This window comes from Mustelus asterias, chromosome 8 (assembly GCF_964213995.1).
Source record: "Mustelus asterias chromosome 8, sMusAst1.hap1.1, whole genome shotgun sequence".
In the NCBI taxonomy this organism is placed as follows: domain Eukaryota; kingdom Metazoa; phylum Chordata; class Chondrichthyes; order Carcharhiniformes; family Triakidae; genus Mustelus; species Mustelus asterias.
Genome location: NC_135808.1, coordinates 135,695,211 through 135,720,361, shown reverse-complemented (window position 1 = coordinate 135,720,361; position 25,151 = coordinate 135,695,211).

Sequence of the window (25,151 nt, the reverse complement as noted above, 5' to 3'; positions counted from 1 at the left end):
AGAACCCTTAAGAGCATTGAGAGGCAAAGGGATCTGGGTGTACAGGTGCACAGGTCATTGAAAGTGGCAACGCAGGTGGAGAAGGTAGTCAAGAAGGCATACGGCATGCTTGCCTTCATCGGCCGGGGCATTGAGCTAAAAAATTGGCAAGTCATGTTGCAGCTTTATAGAACCTTAGTTAGGCCGCACTTGGAATATAGTGTTCAATTCTGGTTGCCACACTACCAGAAAGGTGTGGAGGCTTTGGAGAGGGTACAGAAAAGATATACCAGGATGTTGCCTGGTATGGAGGGCATTAGCTATGAGGAGAGGTTGGAGAAACTTGGTTTGTTCTCACTGGAACAACGGAGGTTGAGGGGAGACCTGATAGATGTCTACAAGATTATGAGAGGCATGGACAGAGTGGATAGTCAGAAGCTTTTTCCCAGGGTGGAAGAGTCAATTACTCGGGGGCACAGGTTTAAGGTACGAGGGGCAAGGTTTAAAGGAGATGTACGAGGCAGATGTTTTACCCAGAGGGTGGTGGGTGCCTGGAACTCGCTGCCGGGGGAGGTAGTGGAAGCAGATACGGTAGTGGCTTATGAACTTATGATCTGGCATTTAGAGACGCATATCCCTCTTTTCCCATCCTATTCATGTATTTGTCAAGCATCTTGACAAATACATGAATAGGATGGGAATAGAGGGATATCGTCTCCGGCAGGGTAGGGGGTTTTAGTTAAGGTGGGCAGCATGGTCGGTGCAGGCCTAGAGGGCCAAAGGGCCCGTTCCTGTGCTGTAGTTTTCTTTGTTTTTTGTTCTTTCATCCCTGGAATCAATCTGGTGAACCTCCTCTGAACTGCCTCCAATGCCACCACATCCTTCCTCAAATAAGGAGACAAAAACTGGACACAGTACCTCCGATGTGGTCTCACCAACACCCGACACAATACTCCAGTCCTTTCGCAATAAATGCCAACACGTTGTCTATTATGCGCTGCACCTGCATACCGAATTTCTATGATTCACACTCACAGAATCATATCTTACAAATAATATCCCCGATCCCACCATCACCATCTCTGGGTATGGCCTGTGTCACCAGTAGATGTGGTGGCACAGTTACCATTCATCAGAAACTTAATTGGACTCGCCAATTTAACAACCAGTCCCTGGGTGAAGTCACCAAATTAGTTGAATTCCAGATGGGATACCCCCAAGTTGTGATGCCGCCCGGGTGAGGACGGATGAACTGGCTCCCTTTTTTATTCAACCCCCTTCGATGGTTGCAACAAGGTGCCTTCCCTTGTGGATACCTTTCCTCAGTCCCAATGCAATTATGTTTTAAAAGGAAGTAATTGTGGAATTCTTGCGTTAAAGAAAGAGTGAGTTTATTCACTTTTTGCTAAGATCAAGCATCATAGAGTGATAGAGTCATAGAGGTTTACAGCATGGAAACAGGCCCTTTGGCCCAACTTGTCCATGCTGCCCTTTTTTTTAAAACCCCTAAACTAATCCCAATGGCCTGCATTTGGCCCATATCCCTCTATACCCATCTTACCCATGTAACTATCTAAATGCTTTTTAAAAGACAACATTGTACCCGCCTCTACTACTGCCTCTGGCAGCTTGTTCCAGACACTCACCACCCTCTGTGTGAAAAAATTTCCCCTCTGGACACTTCTGTATCTCTCCCCTCTCACCTTAAACCTATGCCCTCTAGTTTTAGACTCCCCTACCTTTGGGAAAAGATATTTACTATCTACCTTGTCTATGCCCCTCATTATTTTATAGACCTCTATAAGATCACCCCTCAGCCTTCTACGCTCCAGGGAAAAAAGTCCCAGTCTATTCAACCTCTCCTTATAACTCAAACCATCAAGTCCCGGTAGCATCCTAGTAAATCTTTTCTGCACTCTTTCTAGTTTAATAATATCCTTTCTATAATAGGGTGACTAGAACTGTACACAGTATTCCAAGTGTGGCCTTACCAATGACTTGTGCAACTTCAACAAGATGTCCCAACTCCTGTATTCAATGTTCTGACCGATGAAACCAAGCATGCCGAATGCCTTCTTCACCATTCTGTCTACCTGTGACTCCACTTTCAAGGAGCTATGAACATGTACCCCTAGATCTCTTTGTTCTGTAACTCTCCCCAATGCCTTACCATTAACTGAGTAAGTCCTGCCCTGGTTCAATCTACCAAAATGCATCACCTCGCATTTATCTAAATTAAACTCCATCTGCCAGTCATCAGCCCACTGGCCCAATTGATCAAGATCCCGTTGCAATTGGAGATATCTTTCTTCACTGTCCACTATGCCACCAATCTTGGTGTCATCTGCAAACTTATTAACCATGCCTCCTATATTCTCATCCAAATCATTAATATAAATGACAAATAACAGTGGACCCAGCACTGGTCCCTGAGGCACACCACTGGTCACAGGCCTCCAGTTTGAAAAACAACCCTCTACAACCACCCTCTGGCTTCTGTCAAGAAGCCAATTTTGTATTCATTTGGCTACCTCACCCTGGATCCCATGAGATTTAACCTTATGCAACAACCTACTATGCGGTACCTTGTCAAAGGTCTTGCTAAAGTCCATGTAGACAACATCAACTGCACTGCCCTCATCTACCTTCTTGGTTACCCCTTCAAAAAACTCAATTAAATTTGTGAGACATGATTTTCCACTCACAAAGCCATGCTGACTGTCCCTAATCAGTCATAGAATCATAGAATCCTACAGCGCAGAAAGAGGCCATTCGGGCCATCGAGTCTGCACCAACCTCGATCTCACCCAGGCCCTATCCCCATATCCCGACATATTTACCCACTAACCCCTCTAACCTATGCGTCCCAGGACACTAAGGGGCAATTTAGAATGGCCAATCAACCTAGCCCGCACATCTTTGGACTGTGGGAGGAAACCAGAGTCCTTGCGTCTCTTAATGCCAGAATCTAAGTTCATAAGATATAGGAACAGAATGAGGCCATTTGGCCATGGCTGATATGCTCCTCATCCCCATTTTGCTGCCTTCTCCCCATAACCCTTCAACCCATTACCAATTAAAAATCTGTCTAACTCCTCCTTAAATTTACTCACTGTCCCAGCATCCACTGCACTTTGGGGCAGCGAATTCCACAGATTCACAACCCTTTGGGGAAAGTAATTTCTCCTCAACTCTGTTTTAAATTTGCTGCCCCTTATCCTAAGACTATGGCCTCTCGTCCCAGAATGCCCCACAAGAGGAAGCATCCGCTCCACACCTACTTTATCCATACCTTTAATCATCTTGTATATCTCAATTTGATCTCCCCTCATTCTTCTAAATTCCAGAGAGTATCGGCCTAAACTGTTCAATCTCTCTTCATACGACAAACCCCTCATCTCTGGAATCAATCCCAAGATGGGGTGAAATGTCGTGTCTTGTCAGCTTGGATCTTGTTTGCCTCTCTTGTGGGGACCATGAATTGGATTCAGTTGGAATTTGAATTTGTTTTTTGGAGCAAGCAAGGAATGGATTTGGGTTTGCCCGGTCCTTGTTGAGCATTGGCTTTGTAACTTTAAGGATGGAGTAAAAATTTAAAATGCAAGAAAATACAAAAATGCACGCACATCGAGATACACACCGATTAGAAATGAGAAGTGAGTTGGAAAATAATGTTTGAAACAACATATTCAAATCAGCCTTTGACTTGTCTGTGAGGAGAAGATGGTGAAATATTGTGGCTGAGTGAGATTTGTGTTCCGGTAGCATTGACTTCAGCAGTTGAATAGTTGGTTTTGAGATTCCAGGGTTCTGCAGTTTAGTTGAGAAGTTGTCCTGCCTCCTTTTCAGCTGTGGCTTCACTGACTTGGCTGAGAGAGAGAGCGAGATTTTTATTATTACCTGCTGGAACTTGGGTCACTACTGCTGTCATCCCTTGCTTCTGACACATCCAGCACTAGTCCACACTGGCCACATTGCAGCCTTTTTTTTATCACAGTCTCCTGTACGTTCTTGGTTGGCAAAAATTCATAAATCGATCTGGAACGTTACCCACAGGATGCAATTCCTGAAGAGATGATAACCAGCTTCCATTATCTCCACAGGAGATGGCAGTTCACTTTTGCATTGTTTCTTCCTTGAAATGTCTGTCTGAGACTGGGTGTGACATTCCATTGTCTCTTTACATTCTCGGAATTTACCTAATCCTAAGCCATCTTCGACTTGTATGTCCATTTTTAAAAAGCGCAGGTTTTATTAAAAAGTCCAATATATTTGGACCAAAGGTAGGGGAGTCTAAAACTAGAGGGCATAGGTTTAAGGTGAGAGGGGAGAGATACAAAAGGGTTCAGAGGGGCAATTTTTTCACACAAAGTGGGGTGAGTATCTGGAACAAGCTGCCAGAGGTAGTAGTAGAGGCGGGTACAATTTTGTCTTTTAAAAAGCATTTCAACAGTTACATGGGTAAGATGGGTATAGAGGGATATGGGCCAAACGCGGGCAATTGGGATTAGCTTACGGGTTTTAAAAAAAAGGGCGGCATGGACAAGTTGGGCCGAAGGGCCTCTATGACTCTATTTAAGCACAATTCAGGATGTTGCTCCATCACTATGGCACCATATCAATACTATGGTTACAAGAGCAGCTCAGAGGCTGGGAATCCTGCAGTGAGTAACTCATCTCCTGATCCCACCAAAGCCCCTCCACTATCGACAAGGCACAAGTCAGGAGTGTGATGGAATACTCGCCACTTGCCTGGGTGAATTTTATGTCATTTCAATCTTGTATACAATATGGGCAAAACAATCCCAGGAATCTTTATATCTCACGTTTGGGTTTGATGCCTCAGTTTAGATGAATTATGGATCATTCTGATCAAGAAGAAAATGTAAAAAATGGTGAACCATATTAATTGAATGGGAAAAATGTAATAAATGTCTTGTATTAGAAATAATAATGGTTACAACAATGAAACCTGCACCTTGAATCAAAAATACGGTGGAACTATCTCACTAAGAGGAATTTATTGAGAGCACACACGATTCTTTCATGAAAATAATAATCTGGAAGTGGAATGTGCTGCATAATGACTAACCTTTCATCCCAGTGCTGAGAATATTGCCTCTTAATTCTTCAGCAAATGGGACAAATCTGCACGTGACTCCAGTTCTCGTCCCGCACCGAGTGGTGCACTAAGGCAGGCGTTCATCTTTCTCAATAACTACTAATTCCTGGAACAGGTCGCTACTCTGTCGCCAGAGGCTTGTAGCTTGAGGGGCGCCACTCCACATCAAGCATGGCTGACAAGGAGTCTCTCCCACTCTTACCGCCAGCCATTGGCGTGTCTGAGGGTGTGAGCTGTATGGAGCGGGGAATCTACGAGTGTCAATGCCATAAGATAGCGAGGCTTCTGGATCTCACTCCAGCTGCCATCTAATGCAGGAGCACAGGGGCCCCCAGGAACCCGAAGGGAAGAAGATCAGTGGGAGTACAGCCCAGGGCCCTCCAGCCAAGGGAATCTGGGCAACTCCAGCCCATCCAACACCCCACTCCCTCCTTAGGAGCGACAGAGCTCCAGCCCCTGACACCGAGGTGGGCAGCAGTCCAACATCCGTGCCCGAAAGCAGGCCTGGATCCCCAGGAGACACTCGCCAAGGTCATCGCAGGCAAAAGGGCACGGAAGTCAGCAGGCTGCCTCAACCTAAACTGTGAATCTTGAGAATATGCCTAGATGGAGTGGGAGGATGAGGAAGATTAAAAGACCATAGGCACTTAGTGGGCAGGGTTGAATATAGACACTGGTGTAGATAGATCACCATTGTGTTGAGCGTTTGGCATTAAAATTCACTTTGTTCAAGCTTGGGGGAACCACCGCACTCACCTGGCACCTCATCCCTGTGGAGTGTGAGAATCTCCACATCACGAGTGTGAGAATGGCAGCACAATGTCCCTCCCACACTGGCAACGCAGTAAGGAGGTTCTGCTGCTGGAATACCCCCCCATCCACACCCCGCCTGGAGTCCATCTCCCAACCCCCATCCATGGAAGGGTTCCCTGGAGATCACAAGGACAAGGGCTGTCGAAGTGCTGCCAGGCTGCCCACCTCGGCTGTAAGATGAATGTGAACCCCTGATGTGGGTGGGGCCTCTAATAGCTGATGCTGCACATCCCATGTTTCTGAACCCTTTGATAAGCCCATTCGATGGCAGGACGTGTGAAGATCTCTTGTCAGGCAGGAGTCGGCCATATTGCTGAGGATGAGAGGAGCATCACTCTGTCCTCAATGCAAGTCATCGTCATTCTCGACATATTTACTCTGTGTGAAACAGTCATAGGCTGGACAATAGAATGTGAGACAGCATACAAGGACGTCAAAGATGCTTTGAAGAACAAAGAAAATTACAGCACAGGAACAGGCCCTTCAGCCCTCCAAGCCTGCACCAACCATGCTGCCCGACTGAACTAAAACCCCCTACCCTTCCGGGGACCATATCCCTCTATTCCCATCCTATTCATGTATTTGTCAAGACGCCTCTTAAAAGTCACTACCGTATCCGCTTCCACTACCTCCCCCGGCAATGGGTTCCAGGCACCCACCACCCTCTGTGTAAAAAATCTGCCTCGTACATCTCCTTTAAACCTTGCCCCTCACACCTTAAACCTGTGCCCCCTAGTAATTGGCTCTTCCACCCTGGGACAAAGCTTCTGACTATCCACTCTGTCCATGCCTCTCATAATCTTGTAGACTTCTATCAGGTCTCCCCTCAACCTCCGTCGCTCCATTGAGAACAAACCAAGTTTCTCCAACCTCTCCTCATATCTAATGCCCTCCATACCAGGCAACATCCTGGTAAATCTTTTCTGTACCCTCTCCAAAGCCTCCACATCCTTTTGGTAGTGTGGCGACCAGAATTGAACACTATATTCCAAGTGCGGCCTAACTAAGGTTCTATAAAGTTGCAACATGACTTGCCCGGCCGATGAAGGCAAGCATGCCGTATGCCTTCTTGACTACCTTCTCCACCTGCATTGCCACTTTCAGTGACCTGTGCACCTGTACACCCAGATCCCTTTGCCTATCAATACTCTTAAGGGTTCTGCCATTTACTGTATATTTCCTATCTTTATTAGACCTTCCAAAATGCATTACCTCACATTTGTCCGGATTAAACTCCATCTGCCATCTCTCCACTCAAGTCTCCAACTGATCTACATCCTGCTGTATCCTCTGATGGTCCTCATCGCTATCCGCAAATCCACCAACTTTTGTGTCGTCCACAAACTTACTAATCAAGAAGTCTGAAGTATTGGTTCATTTTAATCCGAAGCTGCTATTACTGCTTGTTTGCTGCAAGTTCACTGTATGGAGTGGGACAGTCGTTTCACATATTATGTCTTCAGGAGAAGAATGACAAACAGCTTTTTGCTTTGTGTACTCTGACCAGTGCTGAATGTAACTATCCTCAGCTAGAAAAAGAAATATTGTGTATGATTTATGGTGTATGAAGGTTTCATTATTTCACATTATTGACTGATCTTTGACCTTTAACTATTATTTTTGGGCTCTATAAAGTCATACCGTCATTAGCTGTTAGCCGATTGCAAAGATGGTCACTGACTTTATCTGCATTGTCCCACAATATAAGATATCATCAGTCAGAGTGCCATGCTGATACTGATGCATTATCACGCTTACCTTTACCTATCGAGAGGATACCACCAACTAGTTTTGCTGATATTATTTATTTTTTGCGAGTAGATCATTTGCCAGTGACGGCTGTTCAAATTCAGAGGCATTCCAGAAATGATCCAGTGATGGGGGAGGTGATGGATATGTTATTGAAAGGAATGTCAGCTGGAACATATATACACATCCTGATTTGAAACTGTGGGTGGGATTTTCCAGCCTCGCTCGCCCCGAAATCCTTTCCATGGACTGCCCCTCGCTCACTCCAATTCCCGTGGCGGGTGGGGTGGTAAAATTCCGGCGCATGTGTGTCAAGAAAGCTTGAGTTGGCCTTCGAAGGTTGGTGTCTATTGTGCGGAATCCGAGTGATCATTTCTTCTGTTCCTGAACAACTATGTGAAGGGCATCCTGGTACAGTTGGGATGAAGGAATTAACACACAACTACTTTCGGTGGCCAGGTCTGGATGCTCAGGTTTAAGAAAAGGTGGGACAATGTCCATCCTGTGCACAAGTAAGAAATACACCGTTGTCTCCATGACATCACTGGGAGTGGCCTAAAATGCCACGGCAACAATTGCATGTAGATTTTACTGGACCGTTTGAGGGTGACATGTTCTTGGTTATAATTGATACACACTCAAAGTGGCCAGAAGCTGTTATCATGAGATCTACTACAACTGAACAAACTACTGAAAAACGTAGAGTCATTTTTGTGAGATTTGGTAAACTGGGACAGATTATTAGTGATATTGGTTCACAGTTCACAAGAATTTGAAGATTATCTTCAAAAGGGATCAAGGGGTCTGGAGAGAAAGCGGGAGTGGGATACTGAACGTACATGATCAGCCATGACCATATTGAATGGTGGTGCAGGCTCGAAGGGCCGAATGGCCTCCTCCTGCACCTATTACCATGTTTCTATCTCAAGTAAATGGCATTAAGCATAGAAAATCCGTACCTTATCATCCATCAACCAATGGATTAACTTAAAGATTCATACAATCTTTGAAACATTCTTTAAAAGCTTCAAAAGCTTTTTATCACGTTGTGTGAATAGCTTTTTGACATCTTTTTGACACGACTCATCAGACTGACCTAAAGTTCACCTGCATTACTACTCTGAAAGAGAAAGTTTGATTTGTTATTACCTCCAGGAACTTCAGAGATAGTAACGTGTCAGCAGCAATCTCAAGTTGCTAGACAAGAAGGAAGGTCAAAACAACACTCATTTCAACTAGCACATTTTTATGCTATATTTTTAGCAAAAACCGTCCAATTTCTTACACGGTTCAAACCGAAGATGAACTAGTTTGGTGACGCCATGCTGTCCAATTGTCATCATCTCAAAATAATTTCTCTGAATCATCTCCAGAAAGTGCCAACTTCTTTAGTGTGAGTTGTGAATACAACTATAGAAGACTTAGTTGAATCTGAGGTGCCTGATGATTATGTCTTTGCTACTATACCACTTTTGAATGATGCAGAATTAGTTCCAAGAGAATAAATGCCTGCTCAATTTCTAAATCATGCCTCTAGTGTCAAGGACAGCCAAGTTCCAGAATGTCGTATTGCAACCAAACAGGAATGGACGTTATCCTGATTGACTCTCTTATTGACTGTGTATAATGATTAATGATGTACTGTGCCTAAAGTATTATTGATCCTATTTATAACACCATCATAATTTGTTGTCATGAACACAGAAGTGAAGGGGGAGGGATGTTATATATTGAAAAGGGTTGTATGATTGCTTTAAGAGCCAGTCACATGATTTGATGGCAATGTCATTGGGGTGTTTTGCAAGCTCCTCCTTTAGTTTCTTTTTCTACTCTGGACAGGCAACAGGTCCTACAATAATTCAGTTGTTGTTCTTTTGAATCTATAGCCAGGATCCTCCAATGTCGTACACTCCGCCATTCACTGCAGCAGGACTAGAGGATCCCAGCCGCGGGCGAGGTCGGAGAATTCTGGACAATGTGTGCAAACCACGTCTTTTTCTTTTTGTTTAATACCCACAGCCCCTGCCATAATTCGGACATTACATCCCCGATCTGCACACTCTTCATCAGCCATGATTTACATTGCTCCAACATTAGTGACGGTACCTCCCTAATCCTCCCTCTCTACCTCACTCTCCTCCATTATGAAGCGCATTGAAACTTATCTCTATCCAAGCTTTAGGTCAAATCTCCCGATGTCTGCTTGTGTGACTGGGTAACAGTTTTAACAACACCAGGTTAAAGTCCAACAGGTTTATTTGGTAGCAAATACCATTAGCTTTCAGAGCGCTGCTCCTTCGTCAGATGGAGTGGAAACCTGCTCTCAAACAGGGCACAGAGACACAAAATCAAGTTACAGAATACTGATTAGAATGCAAATCTCTACAGCCAACCAGTTCTTAAAGATACAGACAATGTGAGTGGAGGAGGGAGCATTAAGCACAGGTTAAAGAGATGTGTATTGTCTCCAGACAGGACAGGAGGCAAGCTGTGGGGGTTACTGATAGTGTGACATGAACCCAAGATCTCGGTTGAGGCCGTCCTCATGTGTGCGGAACTTGGCTATCAGTTTCTGCTCAGCGACTTTGTGCTGTCGTGTGTCGTGAAGGCCGCCTTGGAGAACGCTTACCCGAAGATCAGAAGCCGAATGCCCGTGACCGCTGAAGTGCTCCCCCACAGGAAGAGAACAGTCTTGCCTGGTGATTGTCGAGCGGTGTTCATTCATCCGTTGTCGTAGCGTCTGCATGGTTTCCCCAATGTACCATGCCTTGGGACATCCTTTCCTGCAGCGTATCAGGTAGACAACGTTGGCCGAGTTGCAAGAGTAGGTACCGTGTACCTGGTAGATGGTGTTCTCGCGTGAGATGATGGCATCCGTGTCAATGATCCGGCACGTCTTGCAGAGGTTGCTGTGGCAGGGCTGTGTGGTGTCGTGGTCACTGTTCTGAAGGCTGGGTAGTTTGCTACGGACAATGGTCTGTTTGAGGTTGTGCGGTTGTTTGAAGGCAAGAAGTGGGGGTGTGGGGATGGCCTTGGCGAGATGTTCGTCTTCATCAATGACATGTTGAAGGCTCTGGAGGAGATGCTGTAGCTTCTCCGCTCCAGGGAAGTACTGGACGACGAAGGGTACTCTGTCCGCCGTGTCCCGTGTTTGTCTTCTGAGGAGGTCGGTGCGGTTTTTCGCTGTGGCGCGTCGGAACTGTCGATCGATGAGTCAAGCGCCATATCCTGTTCTTATGAGGGCATCTCATGTGACTTGGTGTCAGAGTTTGTTTGATTCTGGTCCTGTGCAAAATAAGAAATTCAATGGGTGGCATGGTGGCACAGTGGTTAGCACGGCTGCTTCACAGCGCCAGGGACCCGGGTTCAATTCCCGGCTCGGGTCACTGTCTGTGTGGAGTTTGCCCGTTCTCCCCGTGTCTGTGTGGGTTTCCTCCGGGTGCTCCAGTTTCCTCCCACAGTCCAAAGATATGCGGGTTAGGTTGATTGGCCATGCTCAATTAACCTTAGTGTCAGAGGATTAACAGATGAAATATGAGGGGTTACAGGAATAGGGCCTGGGTGGGATTATGGTCAGTGCAGACTCGATGGGCCAAATGGCCTCCTTCTGCACTGTAGGGGTTCTATGATTCTAAATACATTTAATATTTCACAAGTAATTGATGGAAAGTTTTTTTGTAAAAAAAATTCAAGCATCAATAGCACTTTGTTGTGCAACTTGTGCATATTTATGGTTTTAATGAGATGGACAACAGATTGTACTGTATCTGCTCAATCACTCCTTATAATGATACACATTCTTCAGGTCCTTCTATTGCTGCCACATGTTTGGAAGCTGTTGCTATGGAAAATATGTGAACTACTTTCTGTGCTTGATAGACTGGGGAGAGAATGTATGAGATTGTCCCTTCAGATATGGCAACAATAATCTCTCCCTCAATGTCAACAAAACAAAGGAGATTGTCATCGACTTCAGGAAGCGTAAAGGAGAACATGCCCCTGTCTACATCAATGGGGACGAAGACGAAATGGTCGAGAGCTTCAAGTTTTTAGGTGTCCAGGTCACCAACAACCTGTCCTGGTCCCTCCATGCCGACACTATAGTTAAGAAAGCCCCACCAATGCCTCTACTTTCTCAGAAGACTAAGGAAATTTGGCATGTCAGCTACGGCTCTCACCAACTTTTACAAATGCACCATAGAAAGCATTCTTTCTGGTTGTATCATAGCTTGGCATAGCTCCTGCTCTGCCCAAGACCGCAAGAAACTACAAGATGTTGTGAATGTAGCCCAATCCATCATGCAAACCAGTTCCCATCCATTGACTCTGTCTACACTTCCCGGTGCCTCAGCAAAGCAGCCAGCATAATTAAGGACCCTACGCACCCCAGACATTCTCTCTTCCACCTTCTCCCTTCGGGAAAAAGATACAAAAGTCTGAGGTCACGCACCAACTGACTCAAGAACAGCTTCTTCCCTGCTGCCATCAGACTTTTGAATGGACCCACCCTGCATTAAGTTGATCTTTCTCTACACCCTAGCCATGAATGTAACAGTACATTCTGCAGTCTCTCATTTCCTTCTCTATGAACGGTATGCTTTGTCTGTATAGCGCGCAAGAAACAATACTTTTCACTGTATGTTAATACATGTGACAATAATAAATCAAATCAAATTAAAATGTTCACCAATCATCTGTTTGACTTGTTCATGCTATACTTAAGAACTTTGGACAAATCACAAAGCCGTTTGCCTCTTCAACGATCTTCCCTTGAGGGAAGCTAGTGTTGAACTTGCAGGGGCCCTGGCAGACATATTTAAAATGTCAGTATTCACGGGGGAGGTGCCGGATGATTGGAGGGTGGCTCATGTTGTTCCGTTGTTTAAAAAAGGTTCCAAAAGAAATCCGGGAAATTATAGGCCAGTAAGTTTGACGTCGGTGGTGGGCAAATTATTGGAAGGTGTGATAAGGGATAGGATCTACAAATATTTGGATAGACAGGGACTTATTAGGGAGAGTCAACATGGCTTTGTGCGTGGTAGGTCATGTTTGACCAATCTATTAGAGTTTTTCGAGGAGGTTACCAGGAAAGTGGATGAAGGGAAGGCGGTGGATGTTGTCTACCTGGATTTCAGCAAGGCCTTTGACAAGGTCCCTCATGGGAGGTTAGTTAGGAAGGTTCAGTCGCTAGGTATACATGGGGAGGTAGTAAATTGGATAAGACACTGGCTCAATGGAAGAACGATGTGGAGATGCCAGCGTTGGACTGGGGTAAACACAGTAAGAAGTTTAACAACACCAGGTTAAAGTCCAACAGGTTTATTTGGTAGCAAAAGCCACACAAGCTTTCGAAGCTCTAAGCCCCTTCTTCAGGTGAGTGGGAATTCTGTTCACAAACAGAGCTTATAAAGACACAGACTCAATTTACATGAATAATGGTTGGAATGCGAATACTTACAACTAATCAAGTCTTTAAGAAACAAAACAATGGGAGTGGAGAGAGCATCAAGACAGGCTAAAAAGATGTGTATTATCTCCAGACAAGACAGCCAGTGAAACTCTGCAGGTCCACGCAACTGTGGGAGTTACAAATAGTGTGACATGAACCCAATGAATCAATGGAAGAAGCCAGTGAGTGGTTGTGGAGGATTGCTTCTCTGAGTGGAGGCCTGTGACTAGTGGTGTGCCGCAGGGATCGGTGTTGGGTCCATTGTTGTTTGTCACCTATATCAATGATCTGGATGATAATGTGGTAAATTGGATCAGCAAGTTTGCTGATGATACAAAGATTGGAGGTGTAGTGGACAGTGAGGAAGGTTTTCAAAGCTTGCAGAGGGATTTGGACCAACTAGAAAAATGGGCTGAAAAATGGCAAATGGAATTTAACGCAGACAAGTGTGAGATATTGCACTTTGGAAGGACAAACCAAAGTAGAACGTACAGGGTAAATGGTAGGAGTCTGAAGAGTGCAGTTGAACAGAGGGATCTGGGAATACAGGTACAGAATTCCCTAAAAGTGACGTCACAGGTGGATAGGGTCGTAAAGAGTGCCTTTGGTACATTGGCCTTTATAAATCGGAGTATCGAGTATAAAAGTTGGAGTGTTATGGTAAGGTTATATAATAAGAAGTTTAACAACACCAGGTTAAAGTCCAACAGGTTTATTTGGTAGCAAATAAAACTGTTGGACTTTAACCTGGTGTTTTGCTACCAAATAAACCTGTTGGACTTTAACCTGGTGTTGTTAAACTTCTTACTGTGTTTACCCCAGTCCAACGCCGGCATCTCCACATCAAGGTTATATAAGGCATTGGTGAGGCCGAATTTGGAGTATTGTGTACAGTTTTGGTCACCCCCTAGTTACAGGAAGGATGTAAATAAGGTTGAAAGAGTGCAGAGAAGGTTCACAAGGATGTTGCCGGGACTTGAGAAGCTGAGTTACAGAGAGAGATTAAATAGGTTGGGACTTTATTCCCTGGAGCGTAGAAGAATGAGGGGAGATTTGATAGAGGTGTATAAGATTTTGATGGGTATAGATAGAGTGAATGCAAGCAGGCTTTTTCCGCTGAGGCTAGGGGAGAAAAAAACCAGAGGGCATGGGTTAAGGGTGAAAGGAGAAAAGTTCAAAGGGAATATTAGGGGGGGCTTCTTCACGCAGAGAGTGGTGGGAGTGTGGAATGAGCTGCCGGATAAAATGGTCAATACTTTTAACATTGAAGAAAAACTTGGACGGGTTCATGGATGAGAGGGGTGTGGAGGGATATGGTCCAAGTGCAGGTCAGTGGGACTCGGCAAAAAATGGTTCGGCACAGACAAGAAGGGCCAAATGGCCTGTTTCTGAGCTGTAATTTTCTATGGTTCTATGGTTCTAACAGTACTTCAAAACGGGGTCATAAAGAGCTTTCAACATCCCAGATATGTGACAAGACAGACTATTGTTTTTCAATTTCTGTTGAAAGCATACAGATCTGAAAAACTAATTCCCTCTCTGTCTCTGCAGGTGCTGCCAAACCTGCTGAGTGTTTCCAGCATTTTCTATTTTAATTTCAGATTTTCAGCATATATGTGAATGAAGAAGCTGTATTTTTACAGATATTATATACATATATATAGATATAATATATACATACATGTCCTACAGATTGGAGGGTAGCTAATGTAACCGGACTATTTAAAAAGGGAAGGAGAGAGAAAACAGGGAATTATGGACCAGTCAGCCTGATGTCGGTCGTGGGGGAACTTCGAGAGTCCATTATCAAGGATTTTATAGGATGGCATTTGGAAAAGTGATAAGAATCGGGCAGAGTCAGCATGGATTTACAAAAGGGAAATCATGCTTGACAAATCTACTGGAATTCTTCGAGGATGTAACTAGGAGAGTTGATGAGGGGGAGCCAGTGGGTGTGGTTTATTTGGACTTTCAGAAGGCTTTTGACAAAGCCCCACAGAAGAGATTAGTGTTTAATTAAAGGGATAGGGGGTAGTGAATTGAGATGGATAGAAAACTGGTTGGCAGACAGGAAACAGAGTTGGGAAGAATGGGTCTTTTTCCAAAATGGCAGGCAGTGATTAGTGGGTACTGCAGGGATCAGTGCTGGGACCCCAGCTATTCACCATATATATTAATGATTTGGAAGAGGGAACTAAATGTAATATCTCCAAATTTGCAGATGATACAAAGTTGGCTGGAAGGGTGAGCTGTGAGGAGGATGCAGAGATGCTTCAGTGTGATTTGGACAGGCCGAGTGTGTGGGCATCTGCATGGCAGGTGCAGTATAATGTGGATAAATGTGAGGTTATCCACTTTGGTAGCAAAAACAAGAAGGCAGATTATTGCCTGAATGGGTGTAAATTAAGAGTGACGAATGTGCAATGAGACCTTGGTGTCCTTGTACACCAGTCACTGAAAGTAAGCATGCATGTGCAGCAGGCAGTAAAAAAGGCAAATAGTATGTTGGTCTTCATAGCGAGAGGATTCGAGTACAGGAGCAGGGATGTCTGGGTGAAGAAAGTCCTCTGGATAACTTATCCTCTCTGATAGAGCAACCGTTTTGGAAAGTAAGTAAATTTGTAATTTACCCAATCAGGACATTGTTGCATCTCTTTAACAAAATGTAGCATCTCTAATCATCATGTTGAAGATGGGTTTGAGAGAAAACAAATAAAATTGTCTTAAATTTACATTGACACCTTTCTCATCCCTGGCCACAGGTTAAAAATTCTAGTAAAGGATGCAGAGTTAGTTGATGATGAGTACACAAGCTTATTGAAGAGATGGTCAAAAATGTGATGAACTTACAAAGTATCAGAGGACACCATAGCGCCTCATTGTAAGTCTTCAATTCGTATAATATGTTAATGAGGTAGCATAATATGTTAATGATGGAGCATAATATGTTAATGATGTAGTCGGTATGGACTTAAAGATGTGGAAGACGAATGGAAACATTTTTGTTTAAATTTTGACGAACAATGGCGGGGAATTTGCTCATGAATAATTTACACATGTGAAAATATGACCACTGCATTAATGAATACCAAGGCTGAAGGCCCTTCAGTAATGGGCTTTGTGAAATAAATCCAAAGATGTGCAGATTAGATTGATTGGCCATGCTAAATTGCCCCTTCAATGGATTAGCCATGGTGAAGGTGTGGGGTTACGGGGATAGGGTGGGGGATAGGGCCTGGACAGTACACTCTGTCAGAGAGTCCATGCAGACTCGATGGGCTGAATGGCCTCCTTCTGCACTGGGTTTTTTAGCATTTCTTCACACACATGCAAGGGGATGTACTGGCACTGGAGGGGGTGCAGAGGAGATTCACTAGGTTGATTCCAGAGTTGAGAGAATTGGCTTATGAAGAGAGACTGAGTAGACTGGGCTTATACTCATTGGAATTCAGAAGAATGAGGGGAGATCTTGTCATATAAGATTATGACGGGAAAATTTAAGATAGAAGCAGGGAGGTTGTTTCCACTGGCAGGTGAAACTCGAACGAGGGGGCATAGCCTCAAAATAAGGGGGAGCAAACTTAGGACTGTGTTGAGAAGGAACTTCTTCACCCAAAGGGTTGTGAATCTGTGGAATTCCCTGCCCAGTGAAGCAGTTGAGGCTACCTCATTGAATGTTTTTAAGGCAAGGATAGATAAATTTTTGAACAGTAAAGGAATTCAGGTTATGGTGAGCGGGCAGGTAAGTGGAGCTGAGTCCAGGAAAAGATCAGCCATGATCTTATTGAATGGCGGAGCAGGCTCGAGGGGCCAGATGGTCTACTCCTGCTCCTAGTTCTTATGTTCTTATTCCCTGAATAGGGGGAAATAGTGGTGGAAGGAATTCTGAGCTGATTATCAGCCTGTTGAACTGCGTTGCACCTTCCATGGCCAACAGGGCTGCCGTTTGACTCAAACCCAGAGCTTCTGCACCAGAGCCAGGGACGTTATTCACTGCGCCACAAGCTTTTGTGACCTTTTGTTTTATCTAGCTTCCTGATTTGCTGAAATGTATCAATACTATTCACCTCAACCCGTCCTCGTGGGAGCGAGTTCCACATTCTCCCCACTCCCTGTGGGAGCGAGTTCCACATTCTCCCCAGTCATTTGGGAGCGAGTTTCACATTCTCCCCACTCCCTGTGGGAGCGAGTCCCACATTCTCTCCACTCCCTGTGAGGGTGAGCCCGAAATTGTCCCCACTCCCTGTGGGAGCGAGTCCCACATTCTTCCCACTCCCTGTGGGAGCGAGTCCCACATTCTCTCAACTCCCTGTGGGAGCGAGTCCCACATTCTCCCCACTCCCTGTGGGAGCGAGTCCCACATTCTCACCACTCCCTGTGGGAGCGAGTCCCACATTCTCTAAACTCCCTGTGGGAGCGAGTTCCACATTCTCCCCACTCCCTGTGGGAGCGAGTTCCACATTCTCCCCACTCCCTGTGGGAGCGAGTTCCACATTCTCCCCACTCCCTGTGGGAGCGAGTTCCACATTCTCCCCACTCCCTGTGGGAGCGAGTTCCACATTCTCCCCAGTCATTTGGGAGCGAGTTCCACATTCTCCCCACTCCCTGTGGGAGTGAGACCCACATTCTCTCCACTCCCCACTCCCTGTGGGAGCGAGTCCCACATTCTCCCCACTCCCTGTGGGAGCGAGTCCCACATTCTCCCCACTCCCTGTGGGAGCGAGTCCTACATTCTCCCCACTCCCTGTGGGAGTGAGTCCCACATTCTCCCCACTCCCTGTGGGAGTGAGTCCCACATTCTACCCACTCCCTGTGGGAGCGAGTCCCACATTCTCCCCACTCCCTGTGGGAGTGATTCCCACATTCTCCCCACTCCCTGTGGGAGTGAGACCCACATTCTCCCCACTCCTTGTGGGAGCGAGTCCCACATTCTCCCCACTCCCTGTGGAAGCGAGTCCCACATTCTCCCCACTCCCTGTGGGAGCGAGTCCCACATTCCCCCACTCCCTGTGGGAGCGAGTCCCACATTCTCCCCACTCCCTGTGGGAGCGAGTCCCACATTCTCCCCACTCTCTGTGGGAGCGAGTCCCACATTCTCCCCACTCCCTGTGGGAGTGAGTCCCACATTCTCCCCACTCCCTGTGGGAGCGAGTCCCACATTGTCCCCACTCCCTGTGGGAGCGAGTCCCACATTTTCCCCACTCTCTGTGGGAGTGAGTCCCACATTCTCCCCACTCCCTGTGGGAGCGAGTCCCACATTCTTCCCACTCCCTGTGGGAGCGAGTCCCACATTCTCCCCACTCCCTGTGGGAGTGATTCCCACATTCTCCCCACTCCTTGTGGGAGTGAGTCCCACATTCTCCCCACTCCCTGTGGGAGTGAGACCCACATTCTCCCCACTCCTTGTGGGAGTGAGTCCCACATTCTCCCCACTCCTTGTGGGAGTGAGTCCCACATTCTCCCCACTCCCTGTGGGAGTGAGACCCACATTCTCCCCACTCCTTGTGGGAGTGAGTCCCACATTCTCCCCACTCCCTGTGGGAGCGAGTCCCACATTCTCCCCACTCCCTGTGGGAGCGAGTCCCACATTCTCCCCACTCTCTGTGGGAGTGAGTCCCACATTCTCCCCACTCCCTGTGGGAGCGAGTCCCACATTCTCCCCACTCCCTGTGGGAGCGAGTCCCACATTCTCCCCACTCCCTGTGGGAGCGAGTCCCACATTCTCCCCACTCCCTGTGGGAGCGAGTCCCACATTCTCCCCACTCCCTGTGGGAGCGAGTCCCACATTCTCCCCACTCCCTGTGGGAGCGAGTCCCACATTCTCCCCACTCCTTGTGGGAGCGAGTCCCACATTCTCCCCACTCCCTGGCTAAAGACGTTCCTCCTGAATTCCCGATTGATTTATTAGTAACTATTTTATATTTGAATTCTTCCTTCATAATTTTAAAGACTTCTATCAGGCCCCCCCCCCGGCCTTCCCTTTCATGGAGAAGAGGCCCAACGTGTTCAGTTAAACCTGATAGTCACGCCCCCAGTTCTGGTATCATCTCCTGGAGGGGGGGTGGGGGGGGATGTGGGTGGGAGGAGAGGGGTTGTGACCGATCATCCCCTGGGGGGGGTTTCAGAGAAGAGGGGGTGTGACGTATCATCCTCTGAGGAGGGGTCGTGGGGGGGGAGGTCGCTGCCACTCTGCAGCCGATTGGTGGGGAGGGAGGGGGCAGGAGATTCCGCTGAGGTGAATAATGACAGTCGTGGTGTTTGAAGTATGCGGCCACTCCGGAGAGGAGGGATTCGTTCCTCCGGTGGGGAGGAGGGATCGCAGAGTGGCAGCGGAACCCCCTGCCCCCTCCCTCCCCACCGATCGGCTGCAGAGTGGCAGCGCCCCCCGCCCCCCCCGAGAGGATGATACGTCACACCCCCTCTCCTCCCAACCCCCCCCTCCACCCCCCACCCCCAGGGGCTGTTCGGTCACACCCCCCCCCCCACCTCCGCGCCCCCCCCCGAGGATGATACGTCACACCCACTCTCCTCCTCCCACCCCCCTTCCCCCCGCCGCCCCGCCCCAGAGGAGGACCTGGGTCAGGGAGCCGTTGCAGGCTCTGACCCTGCTCTTCGGAGGCTGCAGCGGTGACTTCGGATTTTTATTCGGCAGGTCGATTAGAGCGCGGATCCGCATCGGACCAGAAGACGGTGAAGTGGGATTTGGCGGTAGAGTTGGGCACGCGGTTCATTAAATGCATGCAAATGCATTTAAATCGTCGGGTCGCCCGATTCGGGTGCGGGCCGGACCCACGCCCAAATCGGGTGTCGGTAATGCCGTGATCTGCTTGGAATCGGGTGCAGATCGCGGTATATAGAACATAGAACATAGAACATTACAGCGCAGAACAGGCCCTTCGGCCCACGATGTTGCACCGACCAGTTAAAAAAAAAAACTGTGACCCTCCAACCTAAACCAATTTCTTTTCGTCCATGAACCTATCTACGGATCTCTTAAACGCCCCCAAACTAGGCGCATTTACTACTGATGCTGGCAGGGCATTCCAATCCCTCACCACCCTCTGGGTAAAGAACCTACCCCTGACATCGGTTCTATAACTACCCCCCCTCAATTTAAAGCCATGCCCCCTCGTGCTGGATTTCTCCATCAGAGGAAAAAGGCTATCACTATCCACCCTATCTAAACCTCTAATCATCTTATATGTTTCAATAAGATCCCCTCTTAGCCGCCGCCTTTCCAGCGAAAACAATCCCAAATCCCTCAGCCTCTCCTCATAGGATCTCCCCTCCATACCAGGCAACATCCTGGTAAACCTCCTCTGCACCCTCTCCAAAGCCTCCACATCCTTCCTGTAATGTGGGGACCAGAACTGCACACAGTACTCCAAGTGCGGCCGCACCAGAGTTGTGTACAGTTGCAACATAACGCTACGACTCCTAAATTCAATCCCCCTACCAATAAACGCCAAGACACCATATGCCTTCTTAACAACCTTATCTACTTGATTCCCAACTTTCAGGGATCTATGCACACATACACCTAGATCCCTCTGCTCCTCCACACTATTCAAAGTCCTCCCGTTAGCCCTATACTCAACACATCTGTTATTCCTACCAAAGTGAATTACCTCACACTTCTCCGCATTAAACTCCATCCGCCACCTCTCGGCCCAACTTTGCAACCTGTCTAAGTCTTCCTGCAAACTACGACACCCTTCCTCACTGTCTACCACACCACCGACTTTGGTGTCATCAGCAAATTTGCTAATCCACCCAACTATACCCTCATCCAGATCATTAATAAATATTACAAACAGCAGTGGCCCCAAAACAGATCCCTGAGGTACACCACTTGTAACCGCACTCCATGATGAATATTTACTATCAACCACCACCCTCTGTTTCCTATCCGCTAGCCAATTCCTGATCCAATTTCCTAGATCACCCCCAATCCCATACATCTGCATTTTCTGCAGAAGCCTACCATGGTGAACCTTATCAAACGCCTTACTAAAATCCATATATACCACGTCCACTGCCTTGCCCCCATCCACCTCCTTGGTCACTTTCTCAAAAAACTCAATAAGGTTAGTAAGGCACGACCTACCTGCCACAAAACCATGCTGACTATCACCTATCAATTCATTACTCTCCAAATAACTATAAATCCTATCCCTTATAATTTTTTCCAACATCTTGCCGACAACAGAAGTGAGACTCACCGGTCTATAATTCCCGGGGAAGTCTCTGTTCCCCTTCTTAAACAATGGGACAACATTCGCTAACCTCCAATCTTCTGGTACTATACCAGAGGCCAACGACGACCTGAAGATCAGAGCCAGAGGCTCTGCAATCACTTCTCTTGCCTCCCAGAGAATCCTTGGATAAATCCCATCCGGACCAGGGGATTTATCTATTTTCAGACCCTCCAGAATATCCTGCACATCCTCCTTATCAACTGTAATACTGTCTATTCTACTCCCTTGCAACCCAGTGTCCTCCTCAGCTATATTCATGTCCCCTTGCGTGAACACCGAAGAGAAATATTGGTTCAATGCTTCACCAATCTCCTCCGGTTCCACACATAACTTCCCTCTGCCATCTATAACTGGCCCTAAACTTGCCCTAACCAACCTTCTGTTCTTGACATACCTATAGAACGCCTTAGGATTCTCTTTAACCCTATCCGCCAAAGTCTTCTCATGTCCCCTTTTAGCCCTTCTAAGCTCGCTCTTCAACTCCCTCTTAGCCAATCTAAAGCTTTCTAGTGCACTACCCGAGTGCTCACGTCTCATCCGAACATAAGCCTCCTTTTTCTTTTTAACCAACAAAGAAACTTTTTTGGTGCACCACGGTTCCCTAGCCCTACCAATTCCTCCTTGCCTGACAGGGACATACCTATCACAGACTCGCAGTAGCTGCTCCTTGAAAAAACTCCACATGTCGGACGTTCCCAGTCCCTGTAATCTCCTAGTCCAACCTATGTTTCCTAATTCTCTCCTAATAGCCTCATAATTACCCTTCCCCCAGCTAAAACCACTGGCCCGAGGTTCATGCCTATCCCTTTCCATCACTAAGGTGAACGTAACCGAATTGTGGTCACTATCACCAAAATGCACACCAACTTCCGTATAGGCCCGACGCCCAACTTTACCGCGATTTCGCGCCCATTGTTTTGGTAAAATCAGGCCCGAAGAGTCAATTTAGCATGGCCAATCCACTTAACCCGCACGCACATCTTTGGACGGTGGGAGGAAACTGGAGCCCCCGGAGGAAACCCATGCAGACACGGGGAGAACGTGCAAATTCCACACGGACAGTGACCCAAGTTGGGAATCGAACCTGGGTCCCTGGCGCTGTGAGGCAGCAGTGCTAACCACTGTGCCACCGTGCCGCCCATTTATGACAATGTTTGGACATTAACAGAATCTCCACAGGATATATTGGAGGGTTTGAGCGTCACCAACATTCAACAATTAATATATTTTAATTTGATGGTTAATTATGAAAATATGAACCAGTTTGTTTTTAACGTTACTTGTTTTTGGAAGGTCTTATAATCAGAGAACAACCATTGAAGATAACTATGAAAGGAAGCAGAAACGACATAAGGAGATTTTTCTTTAACGTGGTGAGTTGTGATCTGGAATGCGCTGCCTGAAAGGGCTGTGGAAGCGGATTCACTACTGACTTTCAAAAGGGAATTGAAGAAATAGTTGGAAAGAAAATATTCACAGAGCAATGGCGAAGGAGCAAGGTGGGGAAGTGGGAGTAACTGGGTAAGATGCTCTGTTGGAGAGTCGGTGCAGAATCATTGGGCTGACTGGCCTCCTTCTGCACTGTACGGATTCTGAGATAATTGGACAGGACTGTCAAAGAGCCGGCACGGGCATAAGCATGAAGGGCCGAATAGCCTCAGATCTATAATAACTGTATGGTTCTGAAGATCATGGAACTCGTTTGATCGAGATTGATTTTATAGAATCTTTGAAAGAGCTATCCAACCCCACCCACTCTTGCCCCCCAGCCCCCCTCCCCAGCCCTGCAACCTTCCTCTGTAATTATGGACAGTGAAGAAAGCTCTGCTGAGTAAGCAGTCTGCAGCCAATGTTATTGAAATAATATACTTCAATACTGTGTAACTTTTCAACATTTCCTCCAATACTGTGACAACAAATGTCAATCTTGTTTTGATTACACTTTTTGTGATATCTACATCTCTATTTTAACCATTGCTAATTCATAATGTGCTCCAAAGCAATGAGATGAACACATAATTAACACGTTTTTGTAAAGAGTTGGGGAATTGGAAGAATTCTGACACTGAGGGAGATTGGATCTATTTCTACACAACGTTTAATGCACTAGGGGGCAGCCTAGGCTCAGACTCCAGTCAGAGAGAAGTTAATTTCTCTCCAATATTTCACTTGTGTCTCAGTCGGTGAGCGTATCTTTTCATTTAATTTGCATGCTGATGGAATTCTGCATCTGTTGTTGGCAACCTCTTCTTTTGCTTTCTCGACAAAGTCCAGACAGAAAACAATTGAGGAATAAAGTAATATCAAAAAAGCCGCAGGCATTGGAAATCTAAAATAAAGCTAGGAAGTTCTGGAAATATTGAGCACTCAAACCGTCATCCGCGTTTTTCTTACCTCCAGATTCCAATGCTCCCCTGGATGGGCTTCCACCTTCTACCCTCCATGAACATTAACTCACCAAACACTCTTCACCGATTCACACTCACCCCTCACTCCTGTGCTCACTGACCGTGGTTACAGAACCAACAATTCCTCCATTTAAAAATTCTGAACCTTTTAATTCAAATCCCTCCATGGCCTTGGCCCTCCCTATCTTTGTAAACTCCTCCAGCCCTCAAACCCCTCCCTATCCCTGTAACCTCCTCCAGCCCACTACACCCCTCCCTATCTCTGTAACCCCTCCAGCCCTGCAACCCTCCCTATCTCTGTAACCTCCTCCAGCTTCTACACCCCTCCCTATCTCTGTAACCTCCTCCAGCCCTGCAGCCCTTCCTATCTCTGTAATCTCCTCCAGCCCCTACACCTCTCCCTATCTCTGTAACCTCCTCCAGCCCTGCAGCCCTTCCTATCTCTGTAACCTCCTCCAGCCCCTACACCTCTCCCTATCTCTGTAACCCCTCCAGCCCTGCAACCCTTCCTATCCCTGTAACCCCCTCCAGCCTCTGCACCCCTCCCTATCTCTGTAACCTCCTCCAGCCTCTGCACCCCTCCCTATCTCTGTAACCTCCTCCAGCCTCTCCATCCCTTCCTATCTCTGTAACCTCCTCCAGCCTCTGCACCCCTCCCTATCTCTGTAACCTCCTCCAGCCTCTACACTCCTCCTATCTCTGTAACCTCCTCCAGCCTCTACACTCCTCCCTATCTCTGTAACCTCCTCCAGCTTCTACACCCCTCCCTATCTCTATAACCCCCTCCAGCCTCTCCATCCCTCCCTATCTCTGTAACCTCCTCCAGCCTCTACACCCCTCCCTATCTCTGTAACCTCCTCCAGCCCCTCCAGCCCCTCCACCTCCTCCCTATCTTTGTAACCTCCTCCAGTCCCCTCCACCTCCTCCCTATCTCTGTAACCTCCTCCAGCCCCTACACCCCTCCCTATCTCTGTAACCTCCTCCAGTCCCCTCCACCTCCTCCCTATCTCTGTAACCTCCTCCAGCCCCTACACCCCTCCCTATCTCTGTAACCTCCTCCAGCCCCTACACTCTCCCTATCTCTGTAACCCCTCCAGCCCTGCAACCCCTCCCTATCACTGAACCATGTCTAGCCCCTACACCCCTCCCTATCTCTGTAACCCTCTTCAGCCCTGCAACCCGCCTGTGATATCTGCATTCATCTAGTTCTGGCCTCTTGAGCATCCTCAATTTTATCCACTCCGCTATTGGTTGCTGTTCCTTCAGCTGCCTGGAATTCTCTCCTGAAATCTCTCCAAATCTCTCTCTCCCTCTCCTCCTGTAAGACACTCCTAAAAAAACCAACCTCTTTGACCAGGTTTTGGATCACCTGG